General features: G+C 38.3%; 1 protein-coding gene across 21 annotated transcripts in view; it reads right to left on the reverse strand.

Annotated features, from left to right (window-relative positions):
* Positions 1-19682, reverse strand: part of NCOA3 (nuclear receptor coactivator 3) — a 62922-nt gene extending 43240 nt beyond the window's left edge. For 12 of the 21 annotated variants that reach the window (XM_032126979.1, XM_032126967.1, XM_032126978.1 and 9 more), the window contains exons 1-2: positions 19521-19682; positions 6145-6184 (exon numbers count right to left, since the gene is read on the reverse strand). The gene's annotated coding sequence lies outside the window, so the exon portion shown is untranslated. Of the gene's footprint in view, positions 1-6144; positions 6185-18359; positions 18439-18864; positions 19207-19520 lie in introns of all 21 variants that reach the window. The other 9 variants (XM_032126974.1, XM_032126970.1, XM_032126972.1 and 6 more) reach the window with 4 other exon arrangements.
* Positions 19683-19806: the final 124 nt, after the last annotated feature.

Here is a 19806-nt window from a genome sequence, read left to right on the forward strand (position 1 = left end):
GCAGCCTGTTCTAATTCTTTAATGCCTGTCTCTGACATGCGCCTCAGAACTACTTTTTGGTTCAGACATTTAAAAAATGAGTGGAGAATTCTGTTGAACAAAGCGTAACCTTTTATTTAAGCCAAGAAGTTAAAGCTTTGGAAGAGAAACTGATCGAATGTCTAAGCAAACTGAACTTCATCTTGTTGCTCCAGTGAAGATCTCTGTATAGCTGGTAAGTGCCATATTTGAAGTACTTGAACATGCTTAGTTTTGGTTTAAACCAGTTGCCAAGATCCTCAAGTATTTCATCTAACCAAGTTTGCTTTGTTGCTGCACAGCTCCTCCATGATAACAAGACAGAACATGCTTTATCACTACATTACCAAAACCAAGAGCAACTTCTCTATAAACCTGCCAGCTACAAAGCAGTTAAAAGTCCCTGGCTGCACAGTAGTTAATGAACAGGGACATTTTTCTAGGTTATACTGCCACACCCATACACAGCATCCACAAAGCATGAGGCAGCAGCAGGATCAAGGGCTTAGCAAAGGCCACACTTCCCTCCAAGATTTCATTTGAAATGGTAGCTGGAGGTCTCAGCCAACAGCACTAAAACCCCACTTTCCTGCCCCTCCAGTGAGTAACCCCTGTAGAAGGCGCACTCAGTTCAGTGACCAGGGTGGCATCCTGCTCGATGACTACCTCACTGGCAAACAGAGTAGAAATTTCCTTATGGCAAATTATACTTCTTTTCCATAAGCTTTTTAAAGACATACAGAACCTTACACTGAAAATACTAAGGATGTGAGCTCATTCAAAAAACTTCAAAAAGTATTGTCAGCTCCACCTCTCAACACTTCTTTAACCCTTTCCACACATTCTTACTTTAAGCAGATTGCTGAAATAGTGCACTGCACAGATGACACAACAGACGAATAAGACTACAGTAGTCTTTTCTGTGAACTGATGGGGGCCAATCCCACAGAGAGTCTCATAAGCAGTTACACAGCAATGACTTCCAATCTACCACACAGTAATAGATAATTATCTCATAAATGGAGATCTGAAGTCTGTCGAGGACCTGTATCTTAACTTGGCCTTTGCCCAGCATGGGTACTTAGGGAGTTCCAATGACATTCAAATTAGGACACACAGTTTTTTTCTAATGAAGAGTAAACAACATGGATACATACTGTCTTGATTATGACAGATCCCAACTTCTGATTAAGAACATCCTTTTAGAGGAGACTTTAAACTGGCATTTAATCACTGATTTAACTGTTGGAATATATTTAGACCCATCAATATGTGTGGGCCCATGAGCATGAAAGAAATATACTCCATAAATCCCATTGCCTTGCCTTAGGCACATTTTGCTAGTTGGCAGATGCAGTACTTATGAACATTTATCCATGTGCTTGCACAAGAATTAAGTTACAGAATTAATGTAAAGCAAAGATATTATTTTACACTGGAAACGTTACAGTTTAGAAAACGTAGATTCATATTCTGAAAAAGTGTTTGAGTGCTGTGGGGAGAGGGTAGGGGGGAAGGCATCTATCCATTACAGGGTTTCAAATTGCATGAGTCTACTCAGACTCACACAAACTGGCTTTAAGAGCAGTTAAGTGCCTGGTGTCTTAAGAGTGCTTTTGAGAATCCTACTTTGTATCTGTTTCCATCGTGCTGCTAAAATAGAGTATTTTTTAAATTTATTGAAAAACACACATCCTCTGTTTTTAAGATCAGATCTTGGTATCCGCTGATCTAATAGTAATTAAAGGCCTGTTAATGAGTTTTTGACATAACTAGACTCTCAGATTTGAGAGTAGGAGATCAAAAACTACTAAAGCCAAAGTAAGCTGCTGAAGAAAGGAAATCAAAATAGTTCAAGTTTTCCATGCATAGCATCAGTGCTTATATATGATTTATTTAATTGAAAGGAATATGTACAGCTACTTAATACAAAGGTGACATTTCTAAACACCAATTTGTCCTTGAAATATGGAAATGTTTCAAGCTCAATGCTGTCATTAAAATCTGATTAAGTTTGAGTATATGCAGGTACATTTTGTTTGGCTGCAAGAGGTTATTCACTTAGTTCAACAAAAATGCTTACCATTCAAAATTTGAAGCAAGATCAGCTGTCTACCTATATTATACCAACAGATTTCAGAATTCCAATAATTAGGATCCCCTTTTCTCTATTTCTTTTTCATACACCTTACCATGCTTCATTCACAGTGAACAGAGCTTAGTAGAGTACCTTCAGTTATATTGAAAAATAAAGGCAGAACAGAATCACCCCCAAATCAGGTTAATTAATCTTTCCACAATACAGTCAGGTTATCTTGTTATATTTCAGATGTTACCTACCCACTGTGTACCAATGTTTGTAACACAGAGCATCCACTACAATTTACTGCTCAAAACAAAGGTGCAGCGGTATTGTGTACATCTCTGGTCAAATGAAATCTTAAGATTTAAGGGCTCAATTATTTAAAAATTAAGCATAGTGAAGTAATAAAAAGGAAAAAGTCCCAAGGTTGGTATCTTTGTTCAGTGCTACATAAAACAGAGAAGTACCACCTAGAGAGGTATTAGAGACTGGAGAGTCCCAGAGTCTCCTCTGAGAACTACAAGAAAAGGGCAATAGGCAAGCTTTATTACCTGCAACAAGTTAAATTTCAGTTTTTAAATAGTTATTGAACACAGGAACCACTTTCAGACAGCCTACAGAATCCCTGTCCTGAGAGACTTTTAATACTTGACGGAAAAAAACCTTGACCAACCAGCACTAACTTTGCTCATGGTATTTGAATTGATGCTAGCATAGTTATGCTATGAGTTTCAGTAAAACATTATCATCAGGGAATTATGTACTATAGCCCAGAGATAAACTCCTACCATTATAACAATAGGCCACTAAGACAGGAAAGTAACATTACAATTGATCCTACTTTGTTTAATCTTAAGATATATTACCACATTCTTTTTGGTTCTGAGTTAAGAGGTATGTTTTATTAATATCATGTACGCTTTAGATTTTTTATACATACATCAACAGTCCCATCTTTACTGGACACAAAGTATGTAATCCTGACCACAACATTCATTCCTACCACAAGGATCTTTTTTCCCCTCCCATTTATGAGAAAAAACGGCATGCTTTTGAATAAGGCTCTCAGTGCCCTCTGGATTTTTTTTGTGGTCCAAACCTTTCTATTCTTTACGAGAAATTTCCATTGCATAAAAACCTTATGCTCCTAGTTTTTCTAATGTTCTATTAAAGAAGCGGTATCTTCACTTTCATTAAAAAGCCATTTTCCAACAAATTTCACATTAAGCTCCCTAAGATTCCTCAAACAGGCAGAAAATCAGTCTTACTCATGAAAGTTTTTATACAAATGGCACTTCTCAAACACTAATGCTTATCTGCAGAACTCTCCAAAATGACAGGAGCACCATTAGCATAGAAATGCCAAGTAATTTTAAGAAGATTAGCAGCCATTCTGGAAGTTAGTACAAGAGGTCAATGACTACCAAAACCAGATGGGATGATATCCTTCCTCTTCAACAAAAGCATTTATGATGTCTTCAGATCCAGTTCCTTCCTTGTTTATAGATAAATAGCTAAGCAGTTGTGCAGTTTCACATCATCAGGAAGCAAATTTTACGTATTCTTAGATAGTGCACTGATGGAAATGCCAGGACAGAGCTGTAGATTTTTTTATTATTACTTTTTTCTTACATGCATTTTTTCTTTCGTTCCCATATACGTAGACTGACTGAATTGTATCTAACAATCAGTAAACCCTGAGCTGGAGAGCCATTGCTTGATCTTTAAAGGAAGTATTCAGCCACATCACTGCACTGCAACGTTGCCATATTAGCATCTGATAAGCAAATAAAACATAGTAGCTAACTGAGTAGCACGTGATCATGCATTTAGGCCATACAAGCGGAGAAGATCGGCTATGCAGCATGATTGATGGCGTGAGTTTTCTTATCAGTATATGCCACACTGCATTCATCCAGTGAATGAGCTTCTGCTACAGTACATCCCACACAGCGTGGGAAGTTATGTTTAGGTACACTGCAGTCAGAAGTTTATATTCTTGGGCCCCGTCAAAGTTATTAGGAGAAAAGTTACTAGTAATTGTCTCTAGGCATAGAATAGCTTCTCTTTTCAAAGTCCAGTAAGTATTTTTTAGTGTACCCAACAGTCCACTGAAAGTTCAAAAACCTACAAAGCCTTACCTACCCCTGAGCTTTCATCAGTACGAAAGCTTGCTAGAATCTCATATAGATGAAGCCTCTAAGTAACACTGTGCAAACAATAACAGGATAATCACAGCATACCATGGAGGGAACACAAGAAAAGAGCATACAAAACTTAAGTCTGGTATCATTAATCCTCTTAAAGAATAAAATTGATGTGACTTTTTTTTATTGAAAGTAGATTTATGACAGACAATATGCTCAGACCAGTGCCTGCATCCAGTCAAGAGCAAATGTTATTTATCACTTCTCTCCACCTCGTACTATTTACCTCAGTGTGTCACCTGTCTACAAAACATGGCTTAGGAACTGTAATGTTTTGATGAGCACAGCTATCTGTAAAAAACCACAAACTCTTCTGTCCTTTGAAGAGATTATTCTCCAAAGGTTTGCTTTCAACTGTCTCCTTTCATTTTCTTCATTTTGCTTTAACCTTACCTCATTCTAACCAAGCCAGCTCACCTGAATTCTATTCCAGGGCACCTGCTAAACTGCAGAGCATAGAGGCTGAACTTATGACAAGAGATTATTCCAAAGGAGGTGCTTCCTTTCTTGAGACCAAAATCCCACTGAACAGAATGTCCAGACAAGTTTTCAGTTTCACTACTCTCCAGCAACAGATATAGAGGCTGACATATTAATCTAATGGAGTATTGAAGGCTAAATTGCTTACCCTAGGAGCTATGATCAAACCTCAAACAAACAATACCCAGCAGCAATTAGCATTGTATCTGCACTGAGCCTAGAACAGATTTAGCTAAGAAATCCTATTTCATAACCAGTCTTTCAAAATAACGTGAATACTTTGCTCAGAACAATTATTGGTTACTTCAGGAAGAAGAAAACTCTAGTACTGGTGATAGAGAGAATTAAAAACCAAAGGCAGAATGTCTTGGGGTGACTTTATGATGTGTATCCCATATCGCTGCCCTATGCCCAAAAATTAATTCTTGTGCCTTTCTATGCCTTTAAACTGAGCCTGAGAGGAGGAAGGAAAAACTGAGCAAAACTTTTTCAAAGCAGTTTGCAGCTTGTTCAAGGTCACACAGAGATAGCAATTTTTTTTTTTTCAGCTGCGGCAGGAGAGCGAGAGGGAAGGGAAGCACCCGGGCTTGCTTTTCTTTCCAGTTGGCTTTCAGCAGTTTTTTTTCCTCAGCTCCTTTTCCTTTGGAGAGCTGAACTTTTGTTTTCCTGGGACTTCGTTTTTTTTTTTCCTTTTCTCTCTGCTGGACTGTTTCAACATCAGAATACATTGGGAGGAGTTTCTACTGAGGCCGTGGCCCTGGAGGTGGGCCCACCATCCCGTCCCAGCTCCAAGGAGGGGGAGAGAGACATCTACAGAAGGACTCTGAAATTTTCCCAGGTTTCTCTCAGCAGATCAAGAGGTTGTATTATTTAGCATCATTATCTTTTTTTCCTATGTGTTTGTTAAACAAATAGTTTTTATCTCTTTCACTTTCCTTCGAGGAAAATTTATTTTTTCCCGAACCTGGTGGGGGTGGGGTGGTTGTGACCTGCCTTCTCTCAGAGGATGTATTTTTGAATTTGGCCAAACCGGAACACAGATATATACACACAAGGATGCTAGCACTCCATCCCACAGCTGAAGAGGAGCATGCTTTAATGGTCCAAGTGTTCCCCAAAAAGCCTGATAGCATTAGATACTGCGATACATACCAAGGCCAGGTCACACCATGAACTTCCTCAAGTTTAAGTGAGGTGGAAGACAGCAAACTATATTTGATATTAATACAGAACATAAAAAAAACCCTTTATTTTTCTAAGGGAATTGAAAGTTTCTCCCTTTTTTAACTCCCTAAATATCAATTGTTTATGAGAATTGATGCAGAGAAAACAAAGTACTTATGACAGAAAACTTACCTAGCACAGTGTTCTCTCCAACAGAAGCCAGTAGCAATACCTAGAAAGAAAAAGCATATGAATGTGTTCTAGCGTACTCTCAAACTTTACAGTCTAGTGTTCAGGAATTTCCTGGTTCAAAAGGACTAAGTCTCCTAGCTGCTGGATATTCTGTGGCAGTCAGTTCTGTAGTTAAGCTCTACACTATCTGAAAGTGGTTTTTTTTTATTTTTAGCCCTGCCATCTGATAATAAGGAGAGTAAGTGAAATGAGTGAAGAAGAAAATGCTTTCATCCTGTCGCTTTTCCATTACACTTGCGGTTTTGTATAGATCTGCCCTGTACTGTTAGGCCAACAAAATAAAATAAAAAAAAAAGGGAGAGAAATGCTGGAAATTCTGTTTCTCATTAAAAATACAGAGAAACATAGTCCATTATATTCTTTTTGATACTGCATATACCAGAAATACTTATATTCAAGAGGAAGACATAATATGACTGTATAATGATGTAGTATTTTCAATTTTCTAACCTTTTTCTTTACTGACAACACTCAACTCTTGGAGCACTACTTCGCACTGGTCTGTCGTTTTGACAGAAGAATTAATTCAGATTTATTTTTTATTCTATTGAGTGGAGGAAAATTGAACAAATATTTATTGATTATAGCATGCCCTCTTCTTCCCTCAGTAAAACACTACGCATAAAGACAAAGGCATCACTGGAGTAAGGACAAGTCTCCTAACCCAAGTGCTGGCGATACATCCAGTCAGTCATCCTGAAAAGTAAGTTCTCTTAAATCACCACAGCTTCGTCTTCAATGACCACTCTGACTGCAATTATTACTTGTGGTTACCAGATCTCATTTATAGAAGACAAGAATAAAATATCAGAGGTAACCAAGCCACACTAGAATCTACTACCAGAACAAGAAGGATTTGAGTTTTTTTCTTGAAGTTGACCAAATCTTCATGCATTACGCTTCTGCTCAGAGCAGAATTGCTTCAGTCAAGGTCAACCTTATTTCTATAACGTATTTAGCAAACTTACCAGTTAAGTCAATAAATGAGTTTGCAATAAGCAGAATAAAGATACATGTAAAACCAAGCTCAAAGAACACTGGAAACTTCTGCAAGGCCTCAGCATCTAACACTATAGTGAAATATCTCATCTGCCACGCTAGCTTTATCCAAAGCCCAGATAAACAAAGTAAATTTGTTTTAGGCTTTGACAATAAACACATTTCAGTTGTCTTATGTCTTCAGCAATACATTTTGCCTTCAGGAAGAGAAAGTCTCACTAAGACTTAGAAATCCCATCTCAAGCTTGAACTTTGCATCAAATTTGTAAAGCAAATTTGTAAAGCAAATATACAAAGCAGTGGCAGTAATTTTAGTACTTTTAATCAGTGAGAAACCAATTAAACAATACACAATTCACAATACAATCCTTACATAAGCTGGAAAAGATATTAAGGTTCATGTAAAGTTCAACATGCTCTATTTTAACTTAGTCATTACATTCTCATTAGCAGTAACTTAATACGTGAGAAAGGATTATAAGCAGTCAGAAAGTCAGATGTTGAAATTTTTATATAATTACTTTAAAAAAAAAAAAAAGTAGCCCAACAAGTGATTCCATAAAAATTACTTGGACCTAGTCAACTAATGCAATCCCCCATTGTCCCAGTATACCAAATTAAGGCTTTATAAATTAGCAATTAATTGCTTGCTATTATTATTTTTTCTTTATCATGGTGTACTTCATAAGCATGTTTCATTCCAAAATAAAAAAAAAAAAAAAAAAAAAAAAAAATCTGGACTCCCATTTTGCTCTAGGTCACAGAGTAACAATCCTCACATCCATGTAGTTTGACACTAATACAACAATTTCTTTAGAAAGCCTTTTTAAAAGTGAAATTTAGGATACTGCTGTAAGAGCTACTCAAGATACTTCTTAAAGCATTTCACGAGATCAAAGCAACCCAGCCAAACTCACAACAGACTTACTAGGAGTTGACATAATAGTGAACTGAATGACAATCCCTTTGAAAATGTCCTGATACAACTGCACTTCAAGAAGGCTAACAAATAGGGAAGAGGCATGAGCATCTGCTAGCCTTTAAGAGGTAACAAACTGGTTTTGAGTGCTCCTGTATGTCTGAGCCCCAACACTGCAAGGTAGCCTTGACTGAAGGCCAGAACTCTTTGAAGAATTATAGGCTATATGAACTATCTGGTTTTTTGTAGAGATTTAGAAGCAGCAGATACCGTGATGTATTTACATACATATGGAAGATACTGAAACTGCTTCAGATGACTGCTAGGAAAACAGTGAATTAGGGACCATCTTCATGTTATTTTACTGCATGTAAGCAATAACTTAATTTCTCTGAGAGGATTAAACTAATTTCTGCCAATTCTGACATCAGTAAATTCTGCCTTGTCACAGTAAATTGTAACTAATACAGAACTTAATATTTACAAGATGACAGTAATAGCTTTTTAAGCTTGAACAATAGAAAAGTGCTGTAGTAAACTTTGCCTCGAGACAGGTCAGTCACATCTGGATATATGGCATCAAACCCAAGGTGAACAAATAATCCCAAATGGAAAACCACCGAAACAGCTTCATTCTAGAAGCTGTAACTTCTGCTTATTTAAAACTATTAAAGCATTTTAAATTTTTTTTTTTATCTGATGCTTGATCTGTGCTTTGCCCTTCTGTTTCTTTAGCTTTTGACAAACAGAGACAATGTAGGACTGCATGGAGTAAAGCAGATTCAAGGTAATGCCAAATTCTAGCAGCCTTTGTCATGAAGTTTCTCTTTCACCTAGAATGAGGAAAGAACTACTAAGATAGCTGCCAGTGAAGAAATTTAAGTTGATTAGAAATGTGGGTGAACAGCTCTATATCTTAGGCTTATTCCAGACTTACTTCAAAAAAGTGACACAACTTTCCTGGAAAACTAGTTGTTTTGACCAAGCTGTATTTAACAAGCTGTATCCTCTCATGAGAGTTAAGAAAGTTTCAATGTAAAATAAAAGCCGCTTCATCTGTTCTGCAAAACGTGTCTACCATATTGTCTTATGTAACAAATCTTAATGTAAATTCCACCAGCTATGACACACCACTTACAAACTAACTGACTATTTCCCTCACAGAAGAGATATCCAAAAACTGTCTGGACACAATTTTGTGCAATGTGCTTGCTCTAGGATGTCTTGAGCAGGGAGGTTGGACCAGACGACCCACTGTGACGGTCCCTTCCGACCTTATCCATTCTGTGATTCTGTGACGGTGGCCAATCTCGAGTTAGACCTTAAGCAGCTGCTTAATTCTGTTCCATGTCTCCTCAGATTCTTTAGAATAATATTGAAATGCAAGCATACAGAGAAAAGTCAGACCAGTTTCTGAAATCGTTGGCTCAGGGCCTTTAATTTAGCACAAATATGCTAAAAATGCTGTCTTAGTATATACTAGGCAAGTTAGAACAAGCCACTTTTCAGCTGTATTCTTTTGTGGGTGTGGCTTTGGTTTTGTTTTACACTAACCAATAGCTCTAGCTGTATCATTTGAAACAATGATACAGCTAAAGTCCGTCCAGGACTGTCAGTTACTTTTTTTTTCCACTGTTGATGCTACGGAGCCAGCGTAACTCTAGAAGAAAAACATTCTATTTCATGTACAGTTTTTTGAGTTGTTTGGGGTTTTTTTCCTTGCTTGTTTTTAACCATAACAGCACATGAAAATCTTTTCTAAATGAATCAGTCTGTGGTGAAACTCCTTGCTAGCTGTATTTGGGGAGGAAGAAAAGTCTGAAAGTTTTGCAAGTTTATTATTCCAGAAAAACAAAAAGCCTAGACCAGATTAGAATTACTAAATATCAAGGCTCCATATTAGAAAAGCTTTCAGGGCAGCGCGTCTGACTATAGGAAAGTATCCAACCTTTTGTTCAAAATACTACATTAGAAAGCTGAATCAGCTGTGGGACTGCAAAGAACTTAAAAAAGCTTTTGAGGTTGCCAAGGCAAGTAATGTGCCTAAACTTGAAACTTTTGGCTATAGCCTGTACATATATTGGAATAAAACATTCCTACTGCCTAGGATCTTAGCTGACCTGCTTTTGAAGATATCAAATAGCTGAATCCTCAATAAATCTGTAACAGCTGTGGAATATCAGTGTCTTTCTCTCATGAACTCTTGGACAGTTCTTAAATAGACGTAACTACTGCAAAATGCCATGAAAAATACAGACATAAGCCTGACCCACAAGTCTACCCATTCACTTTCAGAAAACCATGTTGAGTGTTTTAGCCTAGTCAATTCAATCTTATGCGTGCAGTATAGTAGAATCTATTGTAACTTCAGACACAAGTTCAACTTCACGAACCACCCCCTTCTTTAGCCTTACCTGTGAATCACTGCACCTTAGACTAAAAATGCTCTCAAATGTATTTGACATCCTCTGACTACGTACACAAGGATTTAGGTAAGAGCATGCATCTGAACGTCTCATTTAAAAAGCTCTTAAGTATGAGAAGCTCTGAATTCCCAGTTCAGTGTAAGTTTTCACCATCTTGTCTAAATTTTCACTGGTATAAGCAGTCATTTTTGTACGAGAAACTTCAGGCTTGGTCACCAATTTCTATTCGAATTCTTCAACTTCTACAGGTTCTACTTTTTGTTTTGTTTTGCTTTTAAATGTGACATTTTTCAGTCATTGATATTAAATTATTTATGACTCACATTCGAATTAAAATCTGCCTCTCAATGTTCATAATACTCTTCAACTATGTAATGGATGAATCTACAGTGTAACGGAAGACAATCTCCTTTCCCTTGACCCAAAAATAAAATACTACTTTGCATCCCTGTTGTTGCTTTTTTAAAGCAGAATTATCATTTCTGGAATTGTCTGGTGTAGATATTTTGCTTAAGCAAGAAGCACTCCATGGTACAACCGATCAGTGACCTTGAGACTGCTCTTAGAAGGCAGTTGCTATAGTAACACCACCACAACTGAGGTACATCCTCAGCTGGCACCACCACTCTGGTGAAACAGATCCATCGTAAATACATCTATCCTCTACTAGTGTCTCAATATTTAAGGAAGAAACTACTGTATCGGGTTTTTTTTAGAATTATTTAAAAAAACTTGTGCTGTGGTAGACCCTGTATACTAGGTATGAAATCAAGTGGCTAAGGCTATACATGCACAAGTCCACATAGTGTTAAATAATGTATTACTGAAAGTTACAGGTACTTCACTCACTGTGTTAATCCAGATAGCAGTTCTTGGTCAAGGAAATGAGTCTACTGAAGAAACCTTGCAATAGCATGTAACCTAGAAAGTAAGTTTGACATCTTTTTCCAGATTCTCTAAAACAGATAAAGTTAATGGAACCCTGCTATATCAAACTTAATGCAAAATGCAAGCACAATGAATTACTGCTGCATGCCAGAATACTCCAAGTCTCACATGTGCAACCTCATCACTTTGAAAAAGCTTTCAAGCCAACTTTGCACTAAGGAATAGTGTTGCCCCAAAGGGTTTCTCTCTATACAGTGTGCTACTAGTTCTTGTGAGCTCTGAAAGAGGATGAAAAAGGTGACTCATTACTGAAACGTCAACAATGAAACACGTAAACTTGAAGAGTGCTAGTAAACAGAAACATTAAGGACAACCAGTTCTGTTTAAAGACAGAGGATTAATGAACAGATTATTAGTTAATTATAGCAAACTATTACTCAGACATTAAAGTTTACTTTATAGCTAAACTGCATTTTCAAGACACTATTTTTTTCCTTAAACTCAAATCAACAGGAAAGGCCAGTCACAGACGCTTCATAGATTGTTAATGTTCAAGAGATCCTATTCCAGGTAAAACATTTGTGGATTCTAATCAGAAACAAGTATTAGGACTGTTCTGCCTCTGATAAAGTCAGCTCATGTCATAGGTTTGCGTTATCATAAATTAGAGAAACATTTGCTAAACTTCCATAGCAGTGAAACCTGCATGTCAGCTAAAAGGTAATTCCAGATACAAGTCACACACTTGAAATAAGACTTTTGGACACTCCACTCTTAAAAAAGTCTGATCCCTACTTAACTCAATAAAGTATCTGCCCTGAAAACTGACTGAGGATCTCCTGCATGCATAAGTGTAACATAAAGGTAGACAGAAAACAGGAAAAAAGCTCACAGACAATATTAAGCAGACATCAAACAGGGCCCTAAAAAAAAAAATTAATAATAACAATAACTTCTGCAGCTGTGTGTTACAGTAAGAGGGTTCAGCTGTGCTGCTTTTGGAGGTTGAGAAACACTGTCACGTGAGCTTAAAAAAAAGTCAATTACTCTTATGTGCCACTCTTCCCACTTTCATCACTTCCATGAAGTTGCAGGTAAGGTGGATATATTTGAAATTGACCTGTGTCCTATAAATCTGTGTTACAGGCATTGATAGCTTCTTTCTGAACAAGTGTTCATATAAACATAGAATATATTTCTACTTAGTAGTAGCTTCCTACAATAAACAAACTTTTATGAGAGTACAATAATTTGTCTTCAGCTTTGCATGTAGTTGTTCACTTTAGCCTAGCTGCACAGGTTAATTTGAAAACTATCTAGACCTAGACACAAAAGGCACTCTTGGTATACCGTACACAAAAGACGTTCTCTATTCTTCTCCCCTCCCCTTTTGTTTTTTTCCCACATAAAAAGATCCTTGGACAAAAATATGAACCTTGATTTCATGGAAGTGAAAACTAGAGCATTAAGCCCAAATCCTGTAAATGCTGGCAAGTGTGTCAGTCTACTCTGCAGGTTCATTTAGACGCACAAACCAGCAGCTATTAAAGATCTTAGTCCCATTCTCAGTCCTTAAACCTCAGCCTAGCAACCACGAATTCCCTTACCACCTATGAAGCACCACTGATTACAACAGTATAGGAAAAAAGCAAAAGAAGTAGTTTCTCCTAACAAAACCTAGTATATTCTAATTCTAGAGTCCCGTTAAAAATCCTTCAATCCTAAACCAAACAGCATGGGATTGGTGACCTTCCGAGCCCTTACAGATGTGGTCCATTCAACAGATTAAAGACATTAATTCTACTCCAAAATAAACATTATTCTAGTATTTATCCCCTTCAGTCAGTTAGTCTGCTTAGCAATATGTGTATGCTCTACACTAGTAAAAAATACACATTAAATGCAGCAGGTCACTCAACATCAGTTGTCAGGACAGCATTCAATATATCTACTCAATCCTTATTGACTTAAGTGAAATTAGTTTTCTAATGCAGATACAGTAGGTAAAGAACTACCAGCAACAACACAATCAGTATCTCATCCAACTCTTCCCCGTTGCAGCCCCTGGGTTTATAGAGGGTGCTGAATTCAGTCTATGCTCAGGCACCACTTGAGTCTCTCTTCTCTATCACATTTGTTTCAGAAGCAGACTCTTAGAGGAACTCCTTCTAGTTTACATTTTGACACGACTGTGGCTACTATAGTCCCATCCCACCCATCCCCTTGCACTGTACTGGCGTTTGGGCAACTAGGGGTAAGACGGTAGCCAGGAGTTGCCTGGATGGTTAAGTCTGTTTTGGGGTTTAACTTTTATTGTTGGCAGGAAGGAGGGAATGGGCAATTTTGAGTTAAAATCTGTTTGCTGATGACAAGAGACTCAGCCCCAGAGCAAGGGAAAGAGAGGTAACAGAAAAGGAAGCACAATAGCCCTGACTTGGCTTGAGAGCTGTGGAAGTGTACTATGCTGTCTTAAAAAGACAACATTCCATTAACATGCATTTAAAGGGTTCTGGTTTTAAATTTTCAATTAATACTAGAAAGACAAGAGTTTGTTGTGATGTTGCTTACTTTTTACACAGTACAGTAAAGTGAGAGCTTAGCTCCCACCCCAGCATTTAAGAAAAAAGACAAACCTCAACCCAATAGATGAAGGATTCTTTAGGCCCTAACCTAAAACAGCATAAGTCAACGATAAATATCTGTAGTGACAGAAAGACAAGACACATTCCAAGTACAGAGTCCTCTACATCTTGGAGAAAGGTCAGGCAGCTTTTAGTGAACAAGAACAACTTACACAGAAAAGAGCTTTAAGGTAGACAAATGAGATTGAACCTGTAGATCCCTTCAGTTTGATTTTCACCACTGTATCTGAAACTACAATAATTTTTAAAATAACCATTAAATAATCTTTAAGGTTAACTCTTTGACAAAAGATATGTTTTCTAATGTCTTTCTTCCTTTGTATATTAAAGATAGGATAATTAAGATTTCTATTTTAGCAGCAGACAGGCCTTACTGGAAATGCTAATCTAGAATTACCGGAAGCAAGAAAAGATGTATTGTCACCTAGCAGCGATCACGTAGTAATAGGAACAGTTAACACACTGTAAAACGAGAAACTGAAGATTAACGTAATCAGTAGTTGATACCCACCATGAGAGTAGTTTATGCGCAGTCTTGCATGTGAGAATTTATTTCTTGACAACTGATTTTCAGCAAGCACTTGCTCACCAAATAGCTTGAAGTTTCAGTCAGGAAGGGATGCCTAACTGAAATTCCAGCAATAAAAGCATGCCTGCATGTTATTAAAGGAAACAGTGGAAAATTTCTCAGGCTGACATCCAGAATGTCTGCGGTTCCTTTTCATATTTCTCTTCTTGCAAAGCAGTTATTAAACCAGACCCTAAAAGCTTTTTTTTTTTTTTTTTTCTTCTTTCGTGAAGCCTGGAAATTTCCACTGCTTTTAAAGATTTTTAAAAAGCTCTCTCAAATATACTGCTCAAACAACCTTCCACTTCTGCCTAGACAGACTCTTTCATTTAAAGTTTCATTGCTGTAAAGCAGGGCTAAGATGAGAGGGAAGGAAAAAATTTTGCTCAAATACCAAAAGCATTGCTTGGCCAATCTGAAATATTATCATACTGTGTATTAATCTTGATAGAGGTCACTTGACGTTCAGCTACAGACAGACAGATGGGCAAGAGAAGACAAAGCACTTGATAAAGCTGCCTCGTAGCTGTACATTTGAACAGAAATCACGGTGGATGACAACGTAAGCTATTCTGTTCCTATCAAGTGATGGCACTCCTTCAACTTTCTCAAATTTGCACTCGTTTTCCATTGTCCTGAATCCCACTCATCATCCCTACTACCTGCTTATTGTTTCTCTTAAGACTGGCAAGTTTGCTAGTACCAGTTCTACACCTCACCTCTACCAATCTTATTCACTGGCCTTGAAAATATATCACCAAAGATTAGGAGGTTCAACAGAAGACCTACAGCTGTAATACAAAAGTCTTTGAAAGCTACTTCGGCCAGTGAAGATGTTTTCTTTTTCCAGTTTTCTGTGCACTGATTAGAGAAACTGCCTTCCTTCTAAAGGGGGGATCAAATGTACTTTCTAGGTTAACAGATTATGTCGGTTTTGTTCTATTTTAATCAAGTGAACAGTTTGCAGATAAAGTACTCTTGCTTTTGTTGCCATTAGCGCTATCTTTGAATTGATGACTAGATAAATACTTGAAATACTGATTAGGAGAGGATTCTTTCAATTACTACCTAAGAACGTTAAGCAATATGCTGACTGACCTCTGCCCATTGAGCCAGAAATCTCTACTCTGAATATCAAAAAGGCTGCCATAGAATATAAAACCAGGAGGGTACTACAACAAAAGATGCTGCTATGTCTGCTTTAGTTCATTGCAGCAGCAAAGATGGACCAAGCACAAAAAGAACTGCAAACCAAGTCATAATTCCTTATTTCCACCTAACCTCTCTAGCCTAGTCTTTATGGGGAAAGAAAAATTATTATAGGGGAAGATGCCTGAAAAGCCTATCCCTATCACTGGCAAAGAAACTGCAAGTTTTTGTTTGAAATCATCTCCTTAAGATGTAAGCTGCCAAAAATGAAAAACCGTTTTAGAGTTGTCATTGTTGATACAATAAAATAATTTTTGAAGCTTTACTGCTTCTTCCATAAGATTCAAAAAAGCCAATATAGCATTTCCATATACTGATTGACTACGTGTGGACGCACGCACGTGTATGCTCCTGATGGCTGTCTAAAAGGTTTTAGAAAAAGTTTATCCACATAGACCATATTAGCTACCTCCTCAGGCACACATAGCAGGAAAAAGCAAGTAGCAGTTTGCCTTTTTCTGTGACTTACTAGCCTCCAGAGAATGTGATGATAAAACACAGCAATGGTGAGATGTTAATATACTCTACAGGGCAATCTGCAAAGTGTTAGAATTACAAATTGAGTGCACAAAGCAAAACCAGAAGAATGCTACCTTTGATTTAGATTTATTTAGTTCTTCAGACTCACACAAAACCAACAGAGAACTCTTCTCCTGACTGACTGTTCTGAACAATAGTTTCCCCAAAATATTGGAGAGAACATGTATTTCTATTTTTTTTTTTTCAAGTAAATTGTCTTTTACTTAACCCTTCCATTAAAAGATACGGCAACAGAAGTCGCCAAACCCAGTCGCTGTCCCATTACCTTTCACCTTGGGAGGTTGCAGTGAGGCAGGGCATGCTGTTATTAGACACACTGCACACAAAAGATTAAAAATCCTTTATGAGATTGAAGGCAAGGTAATTTTGTTTGACTTTTCAAAAATCAGCTTATTGATAACTGTAAATTTTAAAAGTCACCAGTTAAGTATTATTAAAGTAACAGGATCCATCTGAAATATACCTCGCTTTTATATGGTGCAAAAAATAATTTGATGTACCTTCGCTCAACTAAACGCAGCATACAAAAATCAGAGTAAGTAGAAATACAATTCCATAGCAGATTTAAATTAGTAGCAGTTAAATTCTTTTGTAATTGCCTCTTTCCTAATACGCTACATCTAGAAACATCAATAGATCTAGCCAGAGGGGAAGGGGAGAAAAACAAATGAAAAAAACTACATAGGCAGGCTGCCCCAGCATTCGGGTTAGATATTCTTCACCACCCTTTCATACCCTTGTCATAAAGGATACTATTCCTCCCCTCCCCCTCTCCTCCATTTTTTTTTTTAATTAAAGCAAGTCAGAAGAATATCTAAGATGTTTCTAAATACTCAAAATGCTTGAACGTGAAATGCAGTCATTTAAGATCACCTTTTCGAGAGAGACTAATTTAAATGCAGGAACTGAAGCAACCTCCAGTGTCAGACTGTAGTGTCCAATACCTTTTCACATGCTACAAATGCTTTAATTATGCAGGCAAATATCATCGAGACACCTTTTCTTTCCCACAGTTTTTCAAAATTAAAAGCACACACCCCCTTTGCTATGAAACTGTACCACAGAGATTAATCCTGAAGATTTTGTGATTTCTTGTCCATTATTAAGGAAAAAAACCCACCATGATCAAAAGATAAGGTTCCATTGTAAAACAGATTTGCTTCTCCTTCCTAATCTGCATTTTGTCTCAGCTATACGTTAGGGTACACGTCACTGATACAATGCAAAAAAAGAAAAAAAAAAAAAAAAGATAACTAGGCAATGCAAAACTTCCAAGTTAATAAATTCAAAGCCAGGATGAAGAAGGCCTTCAAATGAACAGTTAAAAGAAACACAAAGCCACAGGCAAGCCCAAAATGCACGCAAGTCATATTCCAAATAAAATCAGACTGGAAACAACACATTGTAATCAGGAGAAGTACTTGAAGTGAGGCTGAATGCTGGGTTTATTCTATCACTTCCCGTATCCCACAGCCTCTATCCTCACATCACAGCAGAGAATCCATCAAATCCACTGGTATTAGTTAAAAAAAAAACCCCACAGTAGTAGTAACAGAGTTGAAAGAAATTCTTTACAACAGTCAATTGAACAGCCCACTGTAACAGCAATTAAGAGTAAATATAATGACTGCATGCTATAACGCACAATCTTGTTTAAAAAACAAAAGTAACAAAACCGAAACAAAACAAAAAGCCCAAAACCCCCCAAAACTACCCAGTTTTGTCTGTTTCCTCTACCCAAGCTTTTATTCCCTGGTTTTCACTCATATACTATTTGTTTCTATGAAGCTATACTTTATATGCAGAACATACAACTTTGTTTCATGTGAAGCAGCACATTTTAAGATGAAAATGTTCCATGAGAAAATATTTATTTTTACAACAGCAATGACAGAATTTTAAGCTTATTGTAAGAGTCCATTTTAACTGTGTTACAGATACCATATAGCTAGGTATTACCATACCTCACACTTTCAGATTTCCTTTTGTTTTGTCTTGTTATTCCAGTTAGAATCCAACATACTGTTTTCTGTTAACTTCTATCTAAAAGAGGAAGGAAATACTGAGGATTCAAATGAGTCTGAAGATGAGCTGACAAATTCAGAAGCTTCGCTTTGAAAGGAAAACTTGACTGTGCTTAGGAGCGGGAGCAGAAACCACAAACAAAACCAACTTTAGAACCAAAGAAAGAGAATTGTGGGAATTATCTCAACCTCACGCTACATTCTAACTCATAATCACCCTATTTATATCCCAGAAACACTAACAACTAAAGTGGCATGCGACCTCGGGGCGGGGGGTGGGGAGGGAGAACGCATCATCTCCAGCCCTCAAAAACATAGTTTCATTACAGCTACGAGGCAGAAAGAGGTAAGAGGAATGGAAATGAACCTTTCATTTGCAGTATTTTTCATCCCTTCTCTTATTACCAGAGATAAGGAGGCAAGAGAAGTCAGCTCTGAAACTTACCGAGGCTACAGGATGACCAGGAGAATGCAGCTATGAAGGTGTTTGGAACCGCCTCAGTACCAGATAAACCCAAATGAATGGCAGACGGGGCCATTCTAACCGAGGCGTTTCACCCACACCCCGCTTCTGCTCAGGCTGAGAAACCGTGGGTCAGACGATTCTAAAGCCAAGTCCACAGCGATCTCAGATCTCTTTGTATTCTACGAGGAACCTCCACCCAAAATCACCGTACTTAGATATGCATCACACAGCGATACGAGAAGCCTTCACTCCACACATCAATTCCCCGCCACTGCCTCAGGAATGCTCCTTCAAACTCAGTCGCCAGTAAAGTTACAATAGCTAGAAAGAGGTAAAGGCAGCCACACGTTGCTCGGGGAACCCCCTCATCCCCAGCCCTAGGAATACTCCTCACACAACCCATCTACGCTCCCCTTCCTCCTCCCCTCAGGCAACCACGTTCATATTGAGGAGGGGGGCGAGAGACAGAAAAGAGCCGCCCCTCAGGGCCACCCCCAAGCTTCGCCCTTCCCTGGCAAGGGGCAGCACTCCCTCCGCCATCCCCGTCCCACCCCAGCACTAGAAGCAGAGGAACGCGAACTAGAACTCTCCTCCCTCCACTCATTACTCACTCCCTCCCTCCAAACCCCACTCACCTAGGAAATGCGCCAAATCTCAGGTACATCTCCGTCTCCCCCACACTCAGCCGCGCACCGCCATTTTCCTCACTGCCTGGATTTAAATCGGGACCGGAGTGGAGACACCAGACGGTGTGAGGCATTGTGGGAGCTGTAGTGCGGCTCCGCGCGGGCGTTCACGGGACCCACTCCCTCTTCCCGTGGGAGCTCATGGTACTTGTAGTCCGCGCCAGGCCCGGTGCCGGAGCCGTCAGGCAGCGCTCCGGTGCCGCTTCTGCATCGCGGCGTTCTCCGCGGTAGGGCG

Source organism: Corvus moneduloides, chromosome 17, assembly GCF_009650955.1.
Source record: "Corvus moneduloides isolate bCorMon1 chromosome 17, bCorMon1.pri, whole genome shotgun sequence".
In the NCBI taxonomy this organism is placed as follows: Eukaryota; Metazoa; Chordata; class Aves; order Passeriformes; family Corvidae; genus Corvus; species Corvus moneduloides.